The 15,232-nt window shown below is 49.5% G+C and overlaps 1 protein-coding gene across 1 annotated transcript in view; it reads left to right on the forward strand.

Moving 5' to 3' along the window:
- The window catches only part of TIAM1 (TIAM Rac1 associated GEF 1), a 152,105-nt gene that overhangs the window by 839 nt on the left and 136,034 nt on the right, over nt 1-15,232 (forward strand). The window lies entirely within an intron of this gene.

The following is a 15,232-nucleotide window of genomic DNA, read 5'->3' on the forward strand; positions in this document are numbered from 1 at the left end:
TTGGAATAAATTAGGGGAGGATGAGATCTATGGAGTGATTAGTTGGGTGTCTGCGATTAGAGCATCTTTCTCCCTTCCTCTATTATTAAAATGCTTCTGTCGTTTTCAATGACACTTCAGTGCTGTGATGTAAATTATTGAGCAAGGACAGACGAGACCTCCTTCACCTGTGCTGTGAGGGCCCAATCCCACAGAGAGCAACTTCCTGCTGCCCCTCCTGGCTTGGAAGCTCCTGGAGCTGTGTGCTGTGTCCCCACTCCCGTCCCTGTGCAGTCCCTGGCTGCCCTTCCCCTGGAAAACCCTGCCTTGGGCAGGCGGGGTGTTGCTGTTGGATTGCATGGAGCTGCTGTCCTTGCTGCTTCCCATGGAGCCCCACGGATGGGACGGTCCCGTGGGATTCTGAAGGTGTCAGTGACCTTGGCAAGTGCGGTTCTCTCTCAGCTCTTGCCTTCTTTGCCCTTCTGCATCGGTTTGGGGACTGATAGGTGCCCCGGTCCTGGGCAGTGTCTTGGAAAGGGATCGTCACCCTGTGATAGTTACTGGCTGTGCTATACTTGCACCTTCATCATGCTTAGGGAAAACGGGATTGGGGAGTGAATGGGGCTGTTTCTTCCCTTCCAGGCCCTGGAATGGTGGAGGTGGAAAAGGAATGTAACATAGTTGGCTCACCTAGGCTTTGGCTGCGGGCAGCTCTCTCCCGTTCCTGCTTCGGCTGCGGGAGCACTTGCTGCCCCACAATCATGATTTCCATGGAGGAAAAAGCCATTTCCTTCTCCAACAGCAGAGCAGCTTGAAAATGTGTGTTGTTACAGGGGTTCTCCCCGAAATGGTTTATTCTGCAGCCTTTCTGCTGTTGTTGTTATTCTTGCATTACTGACCCAGTTATGCTTTCTGGGATATTAAAGGCGATATTCTGGAGTCCTTCCCCAAATGCTTGTTATCTCTAATGATAACTGACTTTGGGCTCTGGCCCTGCATAATCTCAGGTGATGCTGACTGGAATTTACCTTGAGGGAGACAAGATAAACTGATGTTTAAAACAGCCTTTTTGGTGTGTCTGGCTGCTCTTGAATGAAGCAGAATCCAATCCGTGGGGATTCCTGCCCCATGTCTGTCCAGGGATTCACCTGGTCATGCTTGGAAGAGGAAAGGCATTGGTGGTAGGGATTTTTTTGCCCATCAGAGGCGATGGTGCTGTGTAGTCCTTCAGTGGTGAGGAGCATTGGGAAAACCTTGTGCTGTCTGGTTTGAGGGGAAGAGCGTGTGTAACGGGGGTGGAGAACCACGTTTGTGAGTACCAGAGCTCTGCTTTCGAGGCGAAGTTCTCGTGCTGTAGTGAGGAGCGCGGTATAAATAGCAGCGCTGGGTTTTAGCCACTGAATTCAAAGTTATGGTTTCCACAGCAACCAGCACTCAGGCCGTCGTTTGTGTATGGAATATTTCCCCCTGTTTTTAAAAAGCCCATGTGTCTGGCATCTGGTGTGGTGCTGTGTCCAGTCTTCCTCTGCGAGCACCCCTCGCTCATGCCTCCTACTCGATGTTTGAGCGTCCCCCTCCTGCTTTCCTTCTCCCTGTTCTTGCTCTGTTCCCAGCTTCCTCCTGCCTTCTCCTGGGCCAGGAGTGTGTGCACCAAATCCCAGCCTGGCCACTATGTCCCTTTGTCTTCCAAGCCTTCCTTTTGGTGCTGGTGTTGGCTTCCAGCCGTGCCTGGGCTGTGAAAGGCAGAGCCCTGCTTTGAATCCACGGTACATCCCTCAAACACCCAGCCGTGTTTCCCCTTTCTGCCTTACCTGGGGGGTTATTTCAGTGGTAGATCCACAGCCCCCCTGACCCTGCGGTCGTGTCCCTTACGGCTCAGAGGAAATCAGAGCTGTGCACTGTTGTGGAGGAGCATGGGATGTGCTCTTGCTGTAGCAGAATGGGGATGCAATGCTTGCTTTAATAAATGTTTGTCATACAAATGTGCGGTGTTGCTAAAGTGGTTTCATTTATAGCCAGGGGGCTGATGTATCTGCATGGTTGTGTCCAAGTTACAGTTTCCAGAGCAACTGGAGCAGCTTTGTGTCTTGGAAGACTGTTAACTAAAGCATGAAACGTTATATCAAATTTTCCTTTCTTAAATTCTGTAATCTCAGCTACTGTTAAAAACGCAGCTGTGCTTATCAGAGAACATGTTTAAAAGCCTTGAAACGACCAAGCACATCTTCAGGTGTGTACCTCTGCCACAGAAACAGGAGTGGGAAATGTCAGCCCCAAAGTAATTATGCTTAGGGTTAGAGCAAAAGGCACTTTAATTAGAAAAGCCCAAATAATCCACAAAACCCCAAAACTGCAAGCAAAAAAAAAAAAAAGAAAGACAAAGAGGAATGACATATGCCCTGTTGAGTGGGGACAGTTTTGGAAACCACAACATCAGACATGTCTCAATCTGTTTGATCTAAAGGAGAGACGGGAGGATGGTGAAGGGTCTGGAGGAGTCCTCCAAGGAGCAGCTGAGGGCACTTGGAATGTTCAGCTGGAGGAGAGGAGACTGAGGGGAGTCTCACTGGGGTCTGCAGCTTCCTCCAGAAGGGCAGCTCTGATCTCAGCTCCCTGGGAGAGGGAAGGGCTGGAGCTGTGCCAGGGAGGTTTATGTTGGATATTAGAGGGTGCTGGCAGTGCCCAGGCTCCCCAGGGAATGGGCACAGCCCCGAGGCTGCCAGAGCTCTGGGAGTGTTTGGACACCACTCCAGGGATGCCCAGGGTGGGATTGTTGGGGGTCTGGGCAGGGCCAGGGGCTGCACTGGATGATTCTGGTGGGGCCCTTCCAGGTTGGGATATTCTGTGGCTCTGTGATCTTGTCTCTGACCAGAACTAATGACAAAAATATGATCTGGGAAAATGGTGTAAAAAGGCTGATGTCAGCTGAAAGCAATCATGAAATGAAGGCTGGAAATAAGAAGGAGTGGGGCTCAGGATTCCCTGTACCTGGGGGCAGTTGGGCAGGCTGTGATGCCGAAGGTTGGTCTGTTATTATCTTTTTCCTTTCCTTCTCCTTCCCCTCTCCTTTGGCTGCTGCTCCTTCTGAAACCGTGTCGCTCTCGCGGTGTCTCCTGCTTATCTGAGCAGTAATTTCAAGGACCTGGGGTATAACAAGAAGTCACTTTCCCACTGCAAGTCAATTAGAGCCCGTGTTACTTCCCAGGCAGTGGGTGTTGCTTCCTTGCTGGTTTTGTCTTGTTGGGTGCAGTGTTGTGTGAATAAGCAACATCAGATTCCCTTGGAAATGGACGTGCTGGGTGCTTTTGCTGGTTTGAGCAATGATGCTGTAAAGTGCTCTCTAGGTTTCTTGGGCAAGCTCAGCCAGGAGGCTTTAAGTGTTGGCTTGGGTAAAAAGGCATTACAAAGCCAGTGTCTCAGGGGTCTTTCTCTCTATTTTTATTAGTAGCATTCCAGGTCAATGTTTTCCTCTTTACATATTTACCGTGTATGTAATGTCCCATCGATGCAACAGCCCTGTCAGCAGCCTATGGGCTTTGCTTAATAAAATGGAGGAATGATTCTTCTCCTACAAGATGGTTTTGAAATGAAACTTAAACCCAAACCTTGTGATCTTTGGTGTGGTGCCCAGATTAGAGAAACAAAACGATTGAAAGAGCAGCTGGAAGTGAGCTGAAATACCTTAAACTTCTCCCTGAGTCGCTTGAAGGAAAGGTGAAGGTTTTTCCTTCTCTGTGCTCAGCCCAAGCTTTGTGATATGGCACAGACCGAGAAGGGATCTTAGTTTGGAGCTTGTTCCCATGGGAGCAAGGCTGCAGGGGGATATGCCCTGTGTCTTCCAGCTGGGAAGTCTCCCTGCAGCTTTGGCAGGTGAGGGAGAGGAAAGAAAAGGCTGTTTTCTGTATGTTGGCGATGAGGAGGGGAGGGCTGGTCCTCAGCACTGGATGTGGCACTCCCCTGGGGTAAAGTAGCTCCTGAGATGCTGTATTTTCCCCCAGACACTGGGTTTGGGTTTGAAAAAACTCAGTTTTAAAGCTCTGTCCTTTCCAGCTAGGGAAAGTACCAGCTTTGGACTAGGACTTTGTGCTGGCTGAAACCAATAATGTCGCCTCACGGTGGGGAAACCTTTCTTCTGGTAGCAGCAAATCTCAGTGTTTGGAGTTTTGCAGCCCAGGCTACAGTAACAAACACTTGGGACACCTCTGGCCACAGTTACCTTGTGCGTGAGAGGATTCTCTGCTGCATCACCACGTTTGGCATGTCTTTGTGTCTATTTTCCCCTTCCTATGCGCTGTGCCTAAGATTAGTACAGCTTTCCTCCTCACGGATAAATAATTTAAACACCTGGACTGATTAAGTGTGTGCATCTCAGCTCAGAACAGTCGTGACTTTTTTTTTTTTAATTTTTTATTTTTTATTCCAAGACTGCCTTTCCCGAAGAAGATTCAAAGCAACTGAAAATAGCTTCATCACAGAAACATCAAGAATAACTTGGGGATTGTTGCTCTCGTGGCAGGGATTCTGACAGTGTACATTTGCCTCCCCATTAGCAACATCTCATTGAACGCTCAAGGGTTTATTGACGACTCGTTTGCTTTGCCTAATTGTGTGCCTTGCTGCAGGGCAGGATTGCCTTCCCTTGGCCCTGCTGGGTGAGGAGCCAGGAGCCAAATCCCTGCTCTCCCAACCCTGCTGCTGTGGGCTCGCCCCAAACCGAGCAGGGAAAGAAAGAAATCTTTTTCCCTGATGTGTGACCCCTCTCATCCTGCCTCAGTCAGTGCTCAGACTGGCTGACAAAAGCACTATCAGATGACTGGAGTTTCCTCTCCCTTTGTTGTCAGAAAGTGCTCTTGGAACTACCTTTATAGAGCAGCTGAATGTCTCTGGGCTCCAGTTAAACCACAGCTGGAAAACATCTGTCATCTCTCACTCAAAACATCTTATATCTAGAGATGTAAAACCTCGTGCCAGAAAGCTGCGGCAGAATTCTTTGCCCACGATTTTTCCCTGCTACACTAGCACTCCTCTGCAAGACCATGAATATCCTGGCTGCTGTGTCTTGTCTGTCTGATTTGCAGGAGGAAGCGTGCAGAAAGCCAGCGGCATGAGGAAAGTTTTGCTTGGCTTTTGGGTTTTCTGATTCTCCTACCTCCCCCTTTTTTTTTTACATTTTTGTTTAATTTTTGTGTTTGACAGTAACCTGGTAGATTTGTCGAGGTTTCAGCCCTCCCTCTGGCTTTCCAGCCTCCCTTAGAAGTAGCGCTCAGCCAGACACACAGCTCTCAGCAAGCCAGGGCAATTCCTGCTTGGATCCAGTTCCTGCTTGTCCCTGGGACCCATGCATTGCTGCAGCAGCAGGCAGGTTTTGTTTCAAATTATCCCATACCCCTGCCCATCACACTTTGTCTCTTCTAAGGCAAATCTTAGCCTGCATTTGCCCCTCGGTGTGGCTTGGGGAGGAATGGCCTCTCCAGCCCTTCCACTCCATCTCTCCACTGACCTCTGTGCTGGGATTTTCCCTGGAAATTGCTGCCCTCTGTCACCAGTGAGGCCTTGGACCAAAAGCCTCTCCCTCAGTGTTCCAGCACGTCTCTGTTTGGCTGCACCAGCCCCTCACCTCCGTTTGCTTATGGAAAGTGTGTCTGAAGCCTTGAGAGTCCTGCTTCCTGACCACCCAGCGAGTTCCTGGGGAGTTTCTGTGCTGTTTGGAACTTCCATGAAAGCCTAGATTCATGCCCTGCCTGCATTTCTGCATTCCTACCTGCAGGACTTGCTGGAGGCCTCCATCTGTAGCTTGTTCCTTCTCCAGGAACCTTCCCTGATGTCTGGGCAGGTGTGATGAAATTGCAGAGGCACTTTTAAATCTGCAGGAGCACAGGAAGGGAAAACAAAAAGCCTGCAGTGAGAGCTGACTGCAGTTGACTTTTCCACTTACTTTAGTGTTCTGGTACCATCAGGCTTTCAGGAGATGGCAGTGGGTTTTGGTGTCTGTGAGCTGAGAGATGAGGAGCTGTCATTGATGGCCATGAACTGAAACACAACAAGTTCCACCTCAGCCTGAGGAAGAACTTCTGGCCATGGAGGGGCAGAGCCCTGGGACAGCTGCCCAGGGAGGGCCTGGAGTCTCCCTCTCTGGGGACATCCCAAAATCCCAAATTCCTGTGTCACCTGAGCCAGTGACCCTGCCTTGGCTGGGGGGTTGGACTGGGTGAGCTCCAGAGATCCCAACCATCCCAGGATTCTGTGAACATAAATCCTGGCTTGTTTCTCCTAAAGCACATTTCCAGGCTTGGCCATCCCTGTGTCACCTTGGCAGATCTGGCAGTGATGTCAGCGGCTTTGGGATTTCTCTGGTGACTCATAAAACTTTGTTTTGTGAGTTCTAGCAGCGGGATGGCCTCGTGCTGCCCCTTTGCTCAGGGGTGCTTGTGAGGAAGGGCACTGGAGCTGACAGAATCACCTGCCAGCATAATGAAATGCATAGCTAAATGAATATAAAAACACCAGACAAATGAGTTGCTTTTGTACAAATCGCCTTTTGTCTTCGCTTTTTTATTGAGGCTTGCTGGAGTGCGAAGATCCCTCTGTGAAAATAAGGTGAGCCATTAGTATTAATTGATTTGGGTTTTAATACGGGTTGGGATGAGCTTGCTGAGGCTCAGTGTGGCAGTGTGTGCAGTTCCAGGAGAAATTGATTGCGTTTTGTCTCTTCCATGTGTCGCTTTCCCTTAAACTGCTAATGAAATTCCATCACTAATGAACAGGATGTTCCATTAAATGTGCATTCAACTCCTAATCGTTAACAAGTGTCTTTTTAGGATCCTTTTTCCTTGCTAGCCCCCTGCTTTGCTGGGTGTACAGTATTGGATTTTACTCTGGGATTTGAAAGCTGTGAGTGGAGACAGCAATGTGTCCATTCCTGTATTCCTCTTTGCAGAGTTACTCTGCGTGGCCTGGCTGGGGGTTTTGTGTGTTTTGCCTTTGGTAGCAATTACTGCTGCTTGCATTTGTGGCTTCCAATGCAGAACAAAGCTGGTTTGTGTGCCTGGCCAGTAGTAATTGTTGACTGTTGATAATGTTGGAGACCTTTCATTGTGGCTGGGATCTGAATTGTACCAACTTCTGCTGAACCCGAATTACAGGGGTTTAATTTTAGCTTCAGGGCTCCCATGCTGGAGTATTTTCTTTCCTTTGGTAATAAAGAAAAAGTCGGTGTTTGAGGTCTTTCCCTGAACCTGCCATGTGAGACACAGAGCTGAAGTGTCACAAAAACTGCCAGAATTTCTATTCTTACCCTTGTCTGCTCTCAGACTGTGTTGGTAACACAGAGTTATTGTGTCCCACGGGGTGGTTAAACTCATTCCCTGCCTGTTAAATCTGTTCTGTGTGTTAGGTGGAATATACTGAGTGAGAGGGGCTTGCTGGGGGTTCTGCATATCCAGTTACTGGAGCAGCTCATGGATCATGAACCATTTAATCCCAGCCCAAGGAGCTGGTCAGGAGAGTGGGACCCCCCCAGTGTGGGGAGCTTCTGGGCCTTGGCTGAGAATCTGCTTTTCTTGGAGCTTTGAATGAAGCAACTGGTGTTATTAACCTGGGTGTTTTCCAATTTCTTTTCTCAGTGAAGTTTCTGTGAGTAGGATGGTTTGAAAAGGAATGTGTCATTTTGGGAGGTTCAGGTTCCTGGGTGTCAGCAGGAATTGCTTCTCAGAAAGATCAGCCATTGGAATGGGCTGTCCATGAAGGTAGGAAGGTCTGGATGTGGCACTCAGTGCTGGGACAAGGTGGGGGTCACACACAGGTTAGAGTCCGTGGGCTGGGAGGGCTTTTCCCACCAGGATGATTCTGCGGTTTACAAATGTCTGAGAATGGTGTTTACCCAGGAGTGATTAGGAGATTAAGTGATGGATTAATTGTAATTATTGCACTGGAACCCCCCTGATGTGCCTCTGTCCTCTCTGAAAGGGCTGTGTGAGGAGGCTGAGGGCCTTGTTTTACTTTGGGCAATTATTTGTTGGCAATGCACGTTTTTGTCCTTGTGTCCCAAATTAAAGCTGTTTAGCTTTCAACTTGAAATTGGTGTGAAATTCCTACTTCTCTTCTAAGTGTGGAAATGGTTTGTTGGCAGCATGTGATTTCAGGGGAATGTTCTGATTTGCATCACGCAAGACTGGGAGAATGAAAGGACAGCTCTCCTTTGGCCCCTTGTAGGTGTTTGGAGGTACCTGCTGGGGCAGGATTTGGGGTGAGCTCAACCTGGATGTGCAAGGCAGTTCTCTCTTCCCATGAAGAGCATTCTCACATCACACTGAGTTTTCTTCCACTATGAAATACATCCGTGTTTCCGTTCCTATATAGTGTTTCTGTTCCGTGTTTCCTATTCATATATAGTGCCAGAGCTTTCTGTCCTAGGCATGGGGATAGACCTGGGCAGGTGCTACTGACACTTCTCCAGAATGCTCCCCAGCTTCCAGTAATGTGCACTGGGGGGGAGATTTTGCAGCCCATTTGTATTTAGCAGCTTTTTTTTCTTTTTTCTTTCCCCAGAGAGAACCTCTCACTTGGTTTTTAACAATGTGCATCAGGTTTTGTGAGGAGCACACGAGTTCCTGGGTAATATGAACTGGAAAACTGGCAGATGACATTGTATCTGTCAGGGATGTGTTGTGTGAGGCTTGTGATGGCTCCGGAAAAGGCTTGGCTGGTGTTGACCTGCAGCCAGGGGTTCAGCTGATGGCCAAATCCACACTGTGGCTGGGGCAGGGTTGCTTTGGTTTATTTATTTTTTTTGATGTGTGTGTAGCTGAGGTGAAGGGTGAATGGCTCACTCACCTTAGAATGGTTTGGGTGGCAAGGGACCTTAAGGATCACTCAGTTTCCATGGGCGGGGACACCTTCCACCATCCCAGGTTGCTCAAGCCCCATCCAACGCAGCCTTGGACACTTGCAGGGATCCAGGGGCAGCCACAGCTGCTCTGGGCACCCTGTGCCAGGGCCTGCCCACCCTCCCAGGGAGGAATTCCTTGCCAATATCCCCCCTATCCCTGCCCTCTGGCAGTGGGAAGTTCATTCTCTCCCAGCCTGTGTTTGTCCTTGGCATTGCCCCGACCCAGGTGCAGCTTGGCTTTATTGAGCATCACGAGGTTCTCACAGGGCCACCTCTGCAGCCCATCCAGGTCCCTCTGGGTGCCCCATCCCTTCCCTCTGCTGTGTGACTCCAGCACAGAGCTGTGTCATCAGTCCCACTGTCCTTGTCACCAGCAAAGACATCAAATAGTTCTCCCACAGAGAGGGAAAGAAGTTCCCCCAAAGCTCTCAGAAGCAGAGCTGGGTTCCGTTTCTAAGACTGCAGACCTTGTAAAACACAACCTGTGAGTATGGGCACCCCTGCATCAAACCAGGGTGAAAAATGGAACCTGTGGAATGCTGGGTTGCAGTTGTGAATTCAAATGCTTGACTTACCTGGCAGATCCCACACACCATCCCTTTGCCTTGCCTTTCCTCCCCACTGAGGCTGGAATCCTCACTGATGTGAGGACCCCCTCTGGCCTTGTCCAGGGGTGAAAGAGGCAGGGGGACAGCAAGGAGGCACCTGGAGCGGTGAGTGGAAGGACTGCTGGTAGGTTTGGCCAACAGACAGTAGGTCTGCTCTGTGTTTTTTAACTAAGAGTGCCAAAAGACACCCTCCCCCTTTTTCTTCCGGGAAAAGAAGGGAAAGCATCCCTTGAAGGGACCCCCTGGGGCCTGACAGATAAGCTGTCTGCATTTTTGTGGCAGGGAGTCATCTCCTTGCTTTAGTCCCTGCTCCAGGTAGGCTTTATCTGCCCCTTCATCTGCCCCCCCCCCCCCCAGGCTCTCTGGTTTTCCTGACTGTTCCACAGAGTTCAACTGCTGTTCCAGTCCCAAGGAGCTCCTGGGGCAGATGGATGTGGCTGCTGGGGGGCTTGTGCTGCGTGCCCTGGTTCTGTGTGGGTCTGGGTAGGGCAGGTGTGCCAGGACTGCTGCTGGAAGGAAAAGCAGGTGCCCTTCCTCCTGCTGGACACCTGGGACTCTGGCCAGGTGAGTTTGCACCCTTCCCTGGCACACTTGCTGCCTCTTTGCTGAGCTTCTGTGGCTGCTTCTAGCCCTGGCCCCTCCAGTTTGGTGTCTTGCTCTGGCTCTCTGCTCCTGCAGAGCTCAGACACGAAGCCGGGGCTTGCTGGGGGAACAGGTTCCCTCCCTCTCACTACCTTGGATTGTTCCATGGAGCGTGTTACAAGTTCATTTTTTCTGTCAGCGCTTTCCCCAGTGCCTCCTTTTGCCCTGCAGTGGGAGCAGGAGAGGCAGCAGCAAAGGGACTGAACCCCGTGCTTAAAACCAAACTCTCAGCTTGGTGTAGGAGCAAATCCATCAGTTTTCTGCAGAGAACCCAAATTTTCTTGAAGATAAATTATGTTTTGTGTTGTTCTTGTGCTGGAAGAGTAGAAAGACATCCTTGAGCTTGGCTCTTGCCTGACCTGTTTGCTTCATCCTGGGGCAGGGGACAAAAACAGAGGGATCTGGGTGGGCAGGAAAGAGGAAAGACTGTTTTTTGCAGAAGGATTAGAGCTCTAGCATGCTGCAAGGATTGGCAGCAGCAGTGGAAGCAGAGTTTTGCTGAGAGCCCCTAGGATCCACGGCAGCTGAAATCCTGTGGAGGAGGCAGGGGCACCCTAATGGGAATCATCCTGTGGGGAGCTGGGAATGGCAGGACATGAAATGCTTCGGGTGATCTGCCTGCTGCAGATGCTCCAGGTCTCTGGAATCAGTGAACAACTGAGTCTCATGCACAGGGAGGTAATTTATTCCCTGTTTTCGTGGGCAGGAGAGGGAAGAGCTCATGCGTGGTGGGAGTGAGCCTCAGGATAATGTGAGCAGCTTGGGCTGGGGATCTTCTCTCAGATCATCCCAAATCCTTGTTGACAGAAGGAATGTGTGGATTTCTTGCCTCGTGGCTCATCTGCTCCAGCACAGGCAGACAGGGAGCTCTTTATCCTGCTGGGTCCCCAATAACCTTTTAGGTGCAGGGAAGTCTCCTCCTGGGTTTCTGTGCCCCCCTTCATGTGGGGGGGTTTGTCAGCACCCACTTCTGGGTGGGGGGCTTGGGAAGACATCTGTGTTCTGGGCCCTGTTTGTGCAGGGGAAACCTGGGTTAGAATGAGGGGAAAACACTGGCACTGATGATGGTTCAACATAATGTCTGTGGTGGACACCAGTCTCCCTTTATGCTGTCCTAAAAATAATACAACCCTTTTCCCCAGCAGAAGCTGGAAATGCTGTATTTTTTGTGCTGTAGGAAGCTTTCTGAGGAAACAATGAGAGTCATTAAGCATCTCTGAGAGTTACCCAGGGATGTAGCACCCTACACAGGGCTTTCCCAGCACCAGAGTTGATGTGCTGGTCTGCTAAGCTGAGCCTCTCCCTCCATGTCACTGAATCATTTTCTTGATCTTAGCTCTCAGCTGTACTTCAGCGTCCTCTGGAGAGCTGTGCCAAAAATGGAAAAGCCTGTGCTTGACTTGTTCTGGTTCTAATCCTGCACTGGGCTTTGTGAGAAGGGATCATTTAGTCACCATCACCAGTACCCGAGAGAAGGGCTGGAGCTGTGCCAGGGTGTGTTTATGTTGGATTTCAGGGAAAGGTTCTTCCCCCAGAGGGTGCTGGCACTGCCCAGGCTCCCCAGGGAATGGGCACGGCCCCACAGAGCCCCAGGAGTGTTTGGACACTGCTCCCAGGGATGCCCAGGGTGGGACTGCTGGGGGTCTGTGCAGGGGCAGGAGCTGCACTGGATGGCCCTTGTGGGGCCCTTCCCACTCAGGAGTTTCTGTGAGAAGTGATTACAAAAATACAGAGGCACTTGGGGAGTCAAGGAGTTGAAGTGTCTTCACTCAGTTTGGGCTGGCAATTCTGGATTTCCCCTCAGTGTGGACAGAAAGAAAGAACACAAACAAGTTGTCCCAAGGGAAGGATTCTGTGTCAAAAAGAAAAAACAAAACCAAAACAAACTAAAACCCCAAACTCTCCACTTCTAAAAAAATAATTTTCTAGCATGTCTGTACACTTAATCACCTCTTTAATCCAGGGGACACAGAGCTGTTCACCCCATCAAAGTGCCTGATGCAAATGTACGATATTCTCTCAGCACATCCTTCCTTCCTTTCTTCCTTCCCCAGCACTTTAATGCTGGAGGTGGTGGGAGGAACTGTATGTGAAAGACTTTATCTCTCTAAGAGAAAGTGTCTGAACCTGTTTGTTCTTCAGGGGCAGGTACTGCACCTCCTTCTTTGTCCCTGTGCAAGACCAGCTTTTCTTCTTTTGTGTGCAGGATGCTTTGGGCTCTCTCCTGTTGCTCTGTAGCATTGCAGAATGGGAAGATGACAGAAATATGGGAAAGGAGAGGCAATTACGTGTGTGTGTGCTGTTTTCTGCTTCCCTGCAGAAGGGGCATGTGCCCTTCCTTCCTTTTAGGTACCTGTTGAAGGGAACTGGTAACCTCTTTCACCAAGAGCAGACAGCCAAATGCTGCTGGAATGGCCTCATTTTTGAGGCACTGGGGCTTTCTGTGTTTCTGAAGAAATTAGGAAGTTCTGGGGGATCTGTCTCCTAGATCAAGTGAAGTGTATTTCTTGCATGTGCCATTGCATGTTTCAAGACCAGGAGGGTAATTGTTGCTGGTTTGACTTGGTGGCAGATTGAATTGGAAGGCTGGGATGAATGCAGGGGCTGTGGTGACTCAGTGAGCCACTGTTCCTTGCTAAAGCCAGCTCAGAGCTGAGGTCACTCTGTGTGGTGCCATAAAACACCTCCTGGCTTGGCCTGAGTGCATGGGACAGCTGATACCACTGGAGCTCCTCTGGCTTGCCAACAAAACTCAATCCAGTCTTAAATCCTGTCTTTCCAGCTGGGTATGGCAGTGTCACTCCCCCATGGATGCTCTCCTTTAAAATTATGTCTGTAAGCTCTTTGGAAAAAGATAATTTCTACCCTTCTGAGCTTTTGAAAGAGATTCAATCAATTTGTCTTTTGCAACCTGTGCCAATGTTTTCTCTGTTTGAAATACTGCTTCTCCTGGCTGAGATTAAAATTTCCCATTCTCATTTAACTTTAGAACCTTCTAAAATTCAGGGCCTGAAAGTGTGCCAAAGTCGAGTTGTTTTGTGTAACTGCTTTTTACAGAATAAGATGTAACTCGTAGAAATAGTGTGTAAGGGAATTTAAACACTGATAGTGATCTCTCCATCCATATAGCTAAAATCACAGTGATGTCAAAGTGATTGTCAGACCTTGGGTTTCTCCTTTCAGATCTGTTAAAGGTTTGTTCTGTTCTTTGGGTCTGTTTTCATCTCCCCTTCTTGTTATCAGCGTTCTGCTGCCACTTACTCTCTGCCCTCTTTGTACTTGAGTTGCAATACCTGCTCCCACTCCAGAGGCCTAAAGTAAACATGCTGCTATTTTGGTTCAAGTACTGTTTTTAGTTGTGGTTTTTTTTGTTTGGCTTTTTTTTTTTACTTTTAGGTGAATATAACCCAGCATACCCCCAGTATTTATTTGTGTTCAAGTGGTGGCCAGCCCGTGACCCGAAGGCCCAGCGTGCTTAAGCATTTCATGTACAATAGTGCCTGCCTCACAAAAAAAACACTGATAGAGACAATAAATCCAAGTGTAACCAGGAGGTTGTGAGTACCACAGGATGCTGTGCCCCGTGGTTCAGCTGCAGTGACCCTGCCAGGGGCTGTGAGCTCCCTGTCACACCGGATAATGGGAACGGTCAGCTGCTTGCAGCGGTACTTTTGTTATCTGCCACAGCGGGTGAAACTTCTCCTGGTCCCTGGAATGTGGCTGCTGCTCCAGGTGTGCTCCAGCCAGGGCACAGGGGCAGCCTGTGATGGGGGTTTGCACAGCCCCAGGGCTGGTGAAGGGGGAGCAGCGTGTCCCTGTGCCCGTGGTTTCCGTGGGGCTTCTGCTACAGAAGAAAATGGCTTTGGATTTTTTCCTCATATTTCAAATTGCTGCTGGTGATCCCTTGAGTTCTGGAAAGTTGGTCCTAGAAAGAGACTACTGAGCTTCCTTGAAATAGCTAATTAAGTATGTATTTAAGCTTGTCTGTGTTAGAAACTAGCCAGCCTAGCTGTAATAGGATTGTTCTGGCTCGTTTTAATTGTGCTGATCTAACTTGTGTGGCTGCTCCAGTGCAGGATAATGTTTGGGAGGAGACTTCTCTTGGAAACCTGCAGTCAAACCAACCTCTTCCCAGAATCACAGAATCCAGAATGGGTCAGGCTGGAGGGGACCACCATGGGTCACCTGGTGCCACCCCTGCTCCAGCAGGGCCATCCCAGAGCACAGGGCACAGGAGTGTGTCCAGAGGGGGGTACGGGGTATCCCCAGGGAGGGAAACTCCACAGCCCCTCTGGTGTTTGCCCAGGGATGTGGCTCATCCCTGACCTCCTGGGAATGCTCTTCCCAATGCCCCCCAGGATCCCCCATCCCTCCTGTTTGGCTTTGCTGTCTGGTCCCGTGACTGTGGGGACTGTCCTTTTCTTCACCAGCAGCAGTTCTGAGTGATCCCAGGTGGCAGAGAACATTCCTGCTGCTCATCCTCCCTAGTCCTCGCTGCTGTGGCTCTGGATGTCTTGGCACTGCGGATGACCCACATCGGGGGCAATGAGAACAGTCTGGTATAAATATTTGAAGTCAGGAGTTACTCATGCATACAGTATTCAATTTGATTTATTTATTTGATTCAGTGTTAAGAGCAGAGGAGTTGAACACTCGGAAGTGCAGGGGAAGCCTTGCCTGAAGACTCCTTGTGTGCATTCAGCAGAGGGGTCTTGAGTCCATGAATGTGCAGGACTGTGGCAGGAGTTTATTTTTATTTCTTCCTAGGGCCTTCGTTCAGGATGTTTCCTTTGAACAAAGAATTAAAAAGGTTTTGGTTTTTTAAACATCCCTTACTTAACCTCCAAAGTATATTTTAAGCAGAAGTCTGCTTTTTTTTCCCTTTTTCTCTTTACAAAAGGAGCTTGTGCTGAAGTAGCAGGACAAAGCTTTGATGGGATGTTTTTGCTCTGCTTTGTGCCTCTCGTGACTCTGTGGAATTGCTGTTGCCCTCCCTTTCTTGGCTGTGGGAATTCCCGTTGGAAATGGTTTAGATGCTCGGGGAATTTGAGCTGTGTTTCATGTCAAACCTTTGCTGGGCTACAGAAAAAGTTGCCCTTCTCACTGTTAAATTCCT

Source organism: Cyanistes caeruleus, chromosome 3 (assembly GCF_971803275.1).
Source record: "Cyanistes caeruleus chromosome 3, bCyaCae1.hap1.1, whole genome shotgun sequence".
Taxonomy (NCBI): domain Eukaryota; kingdom Metazoa; phylum Chordata; class Aves; order Passeriformes; family Paridae; genus Cyanistes; species Cyanistes caeruleus.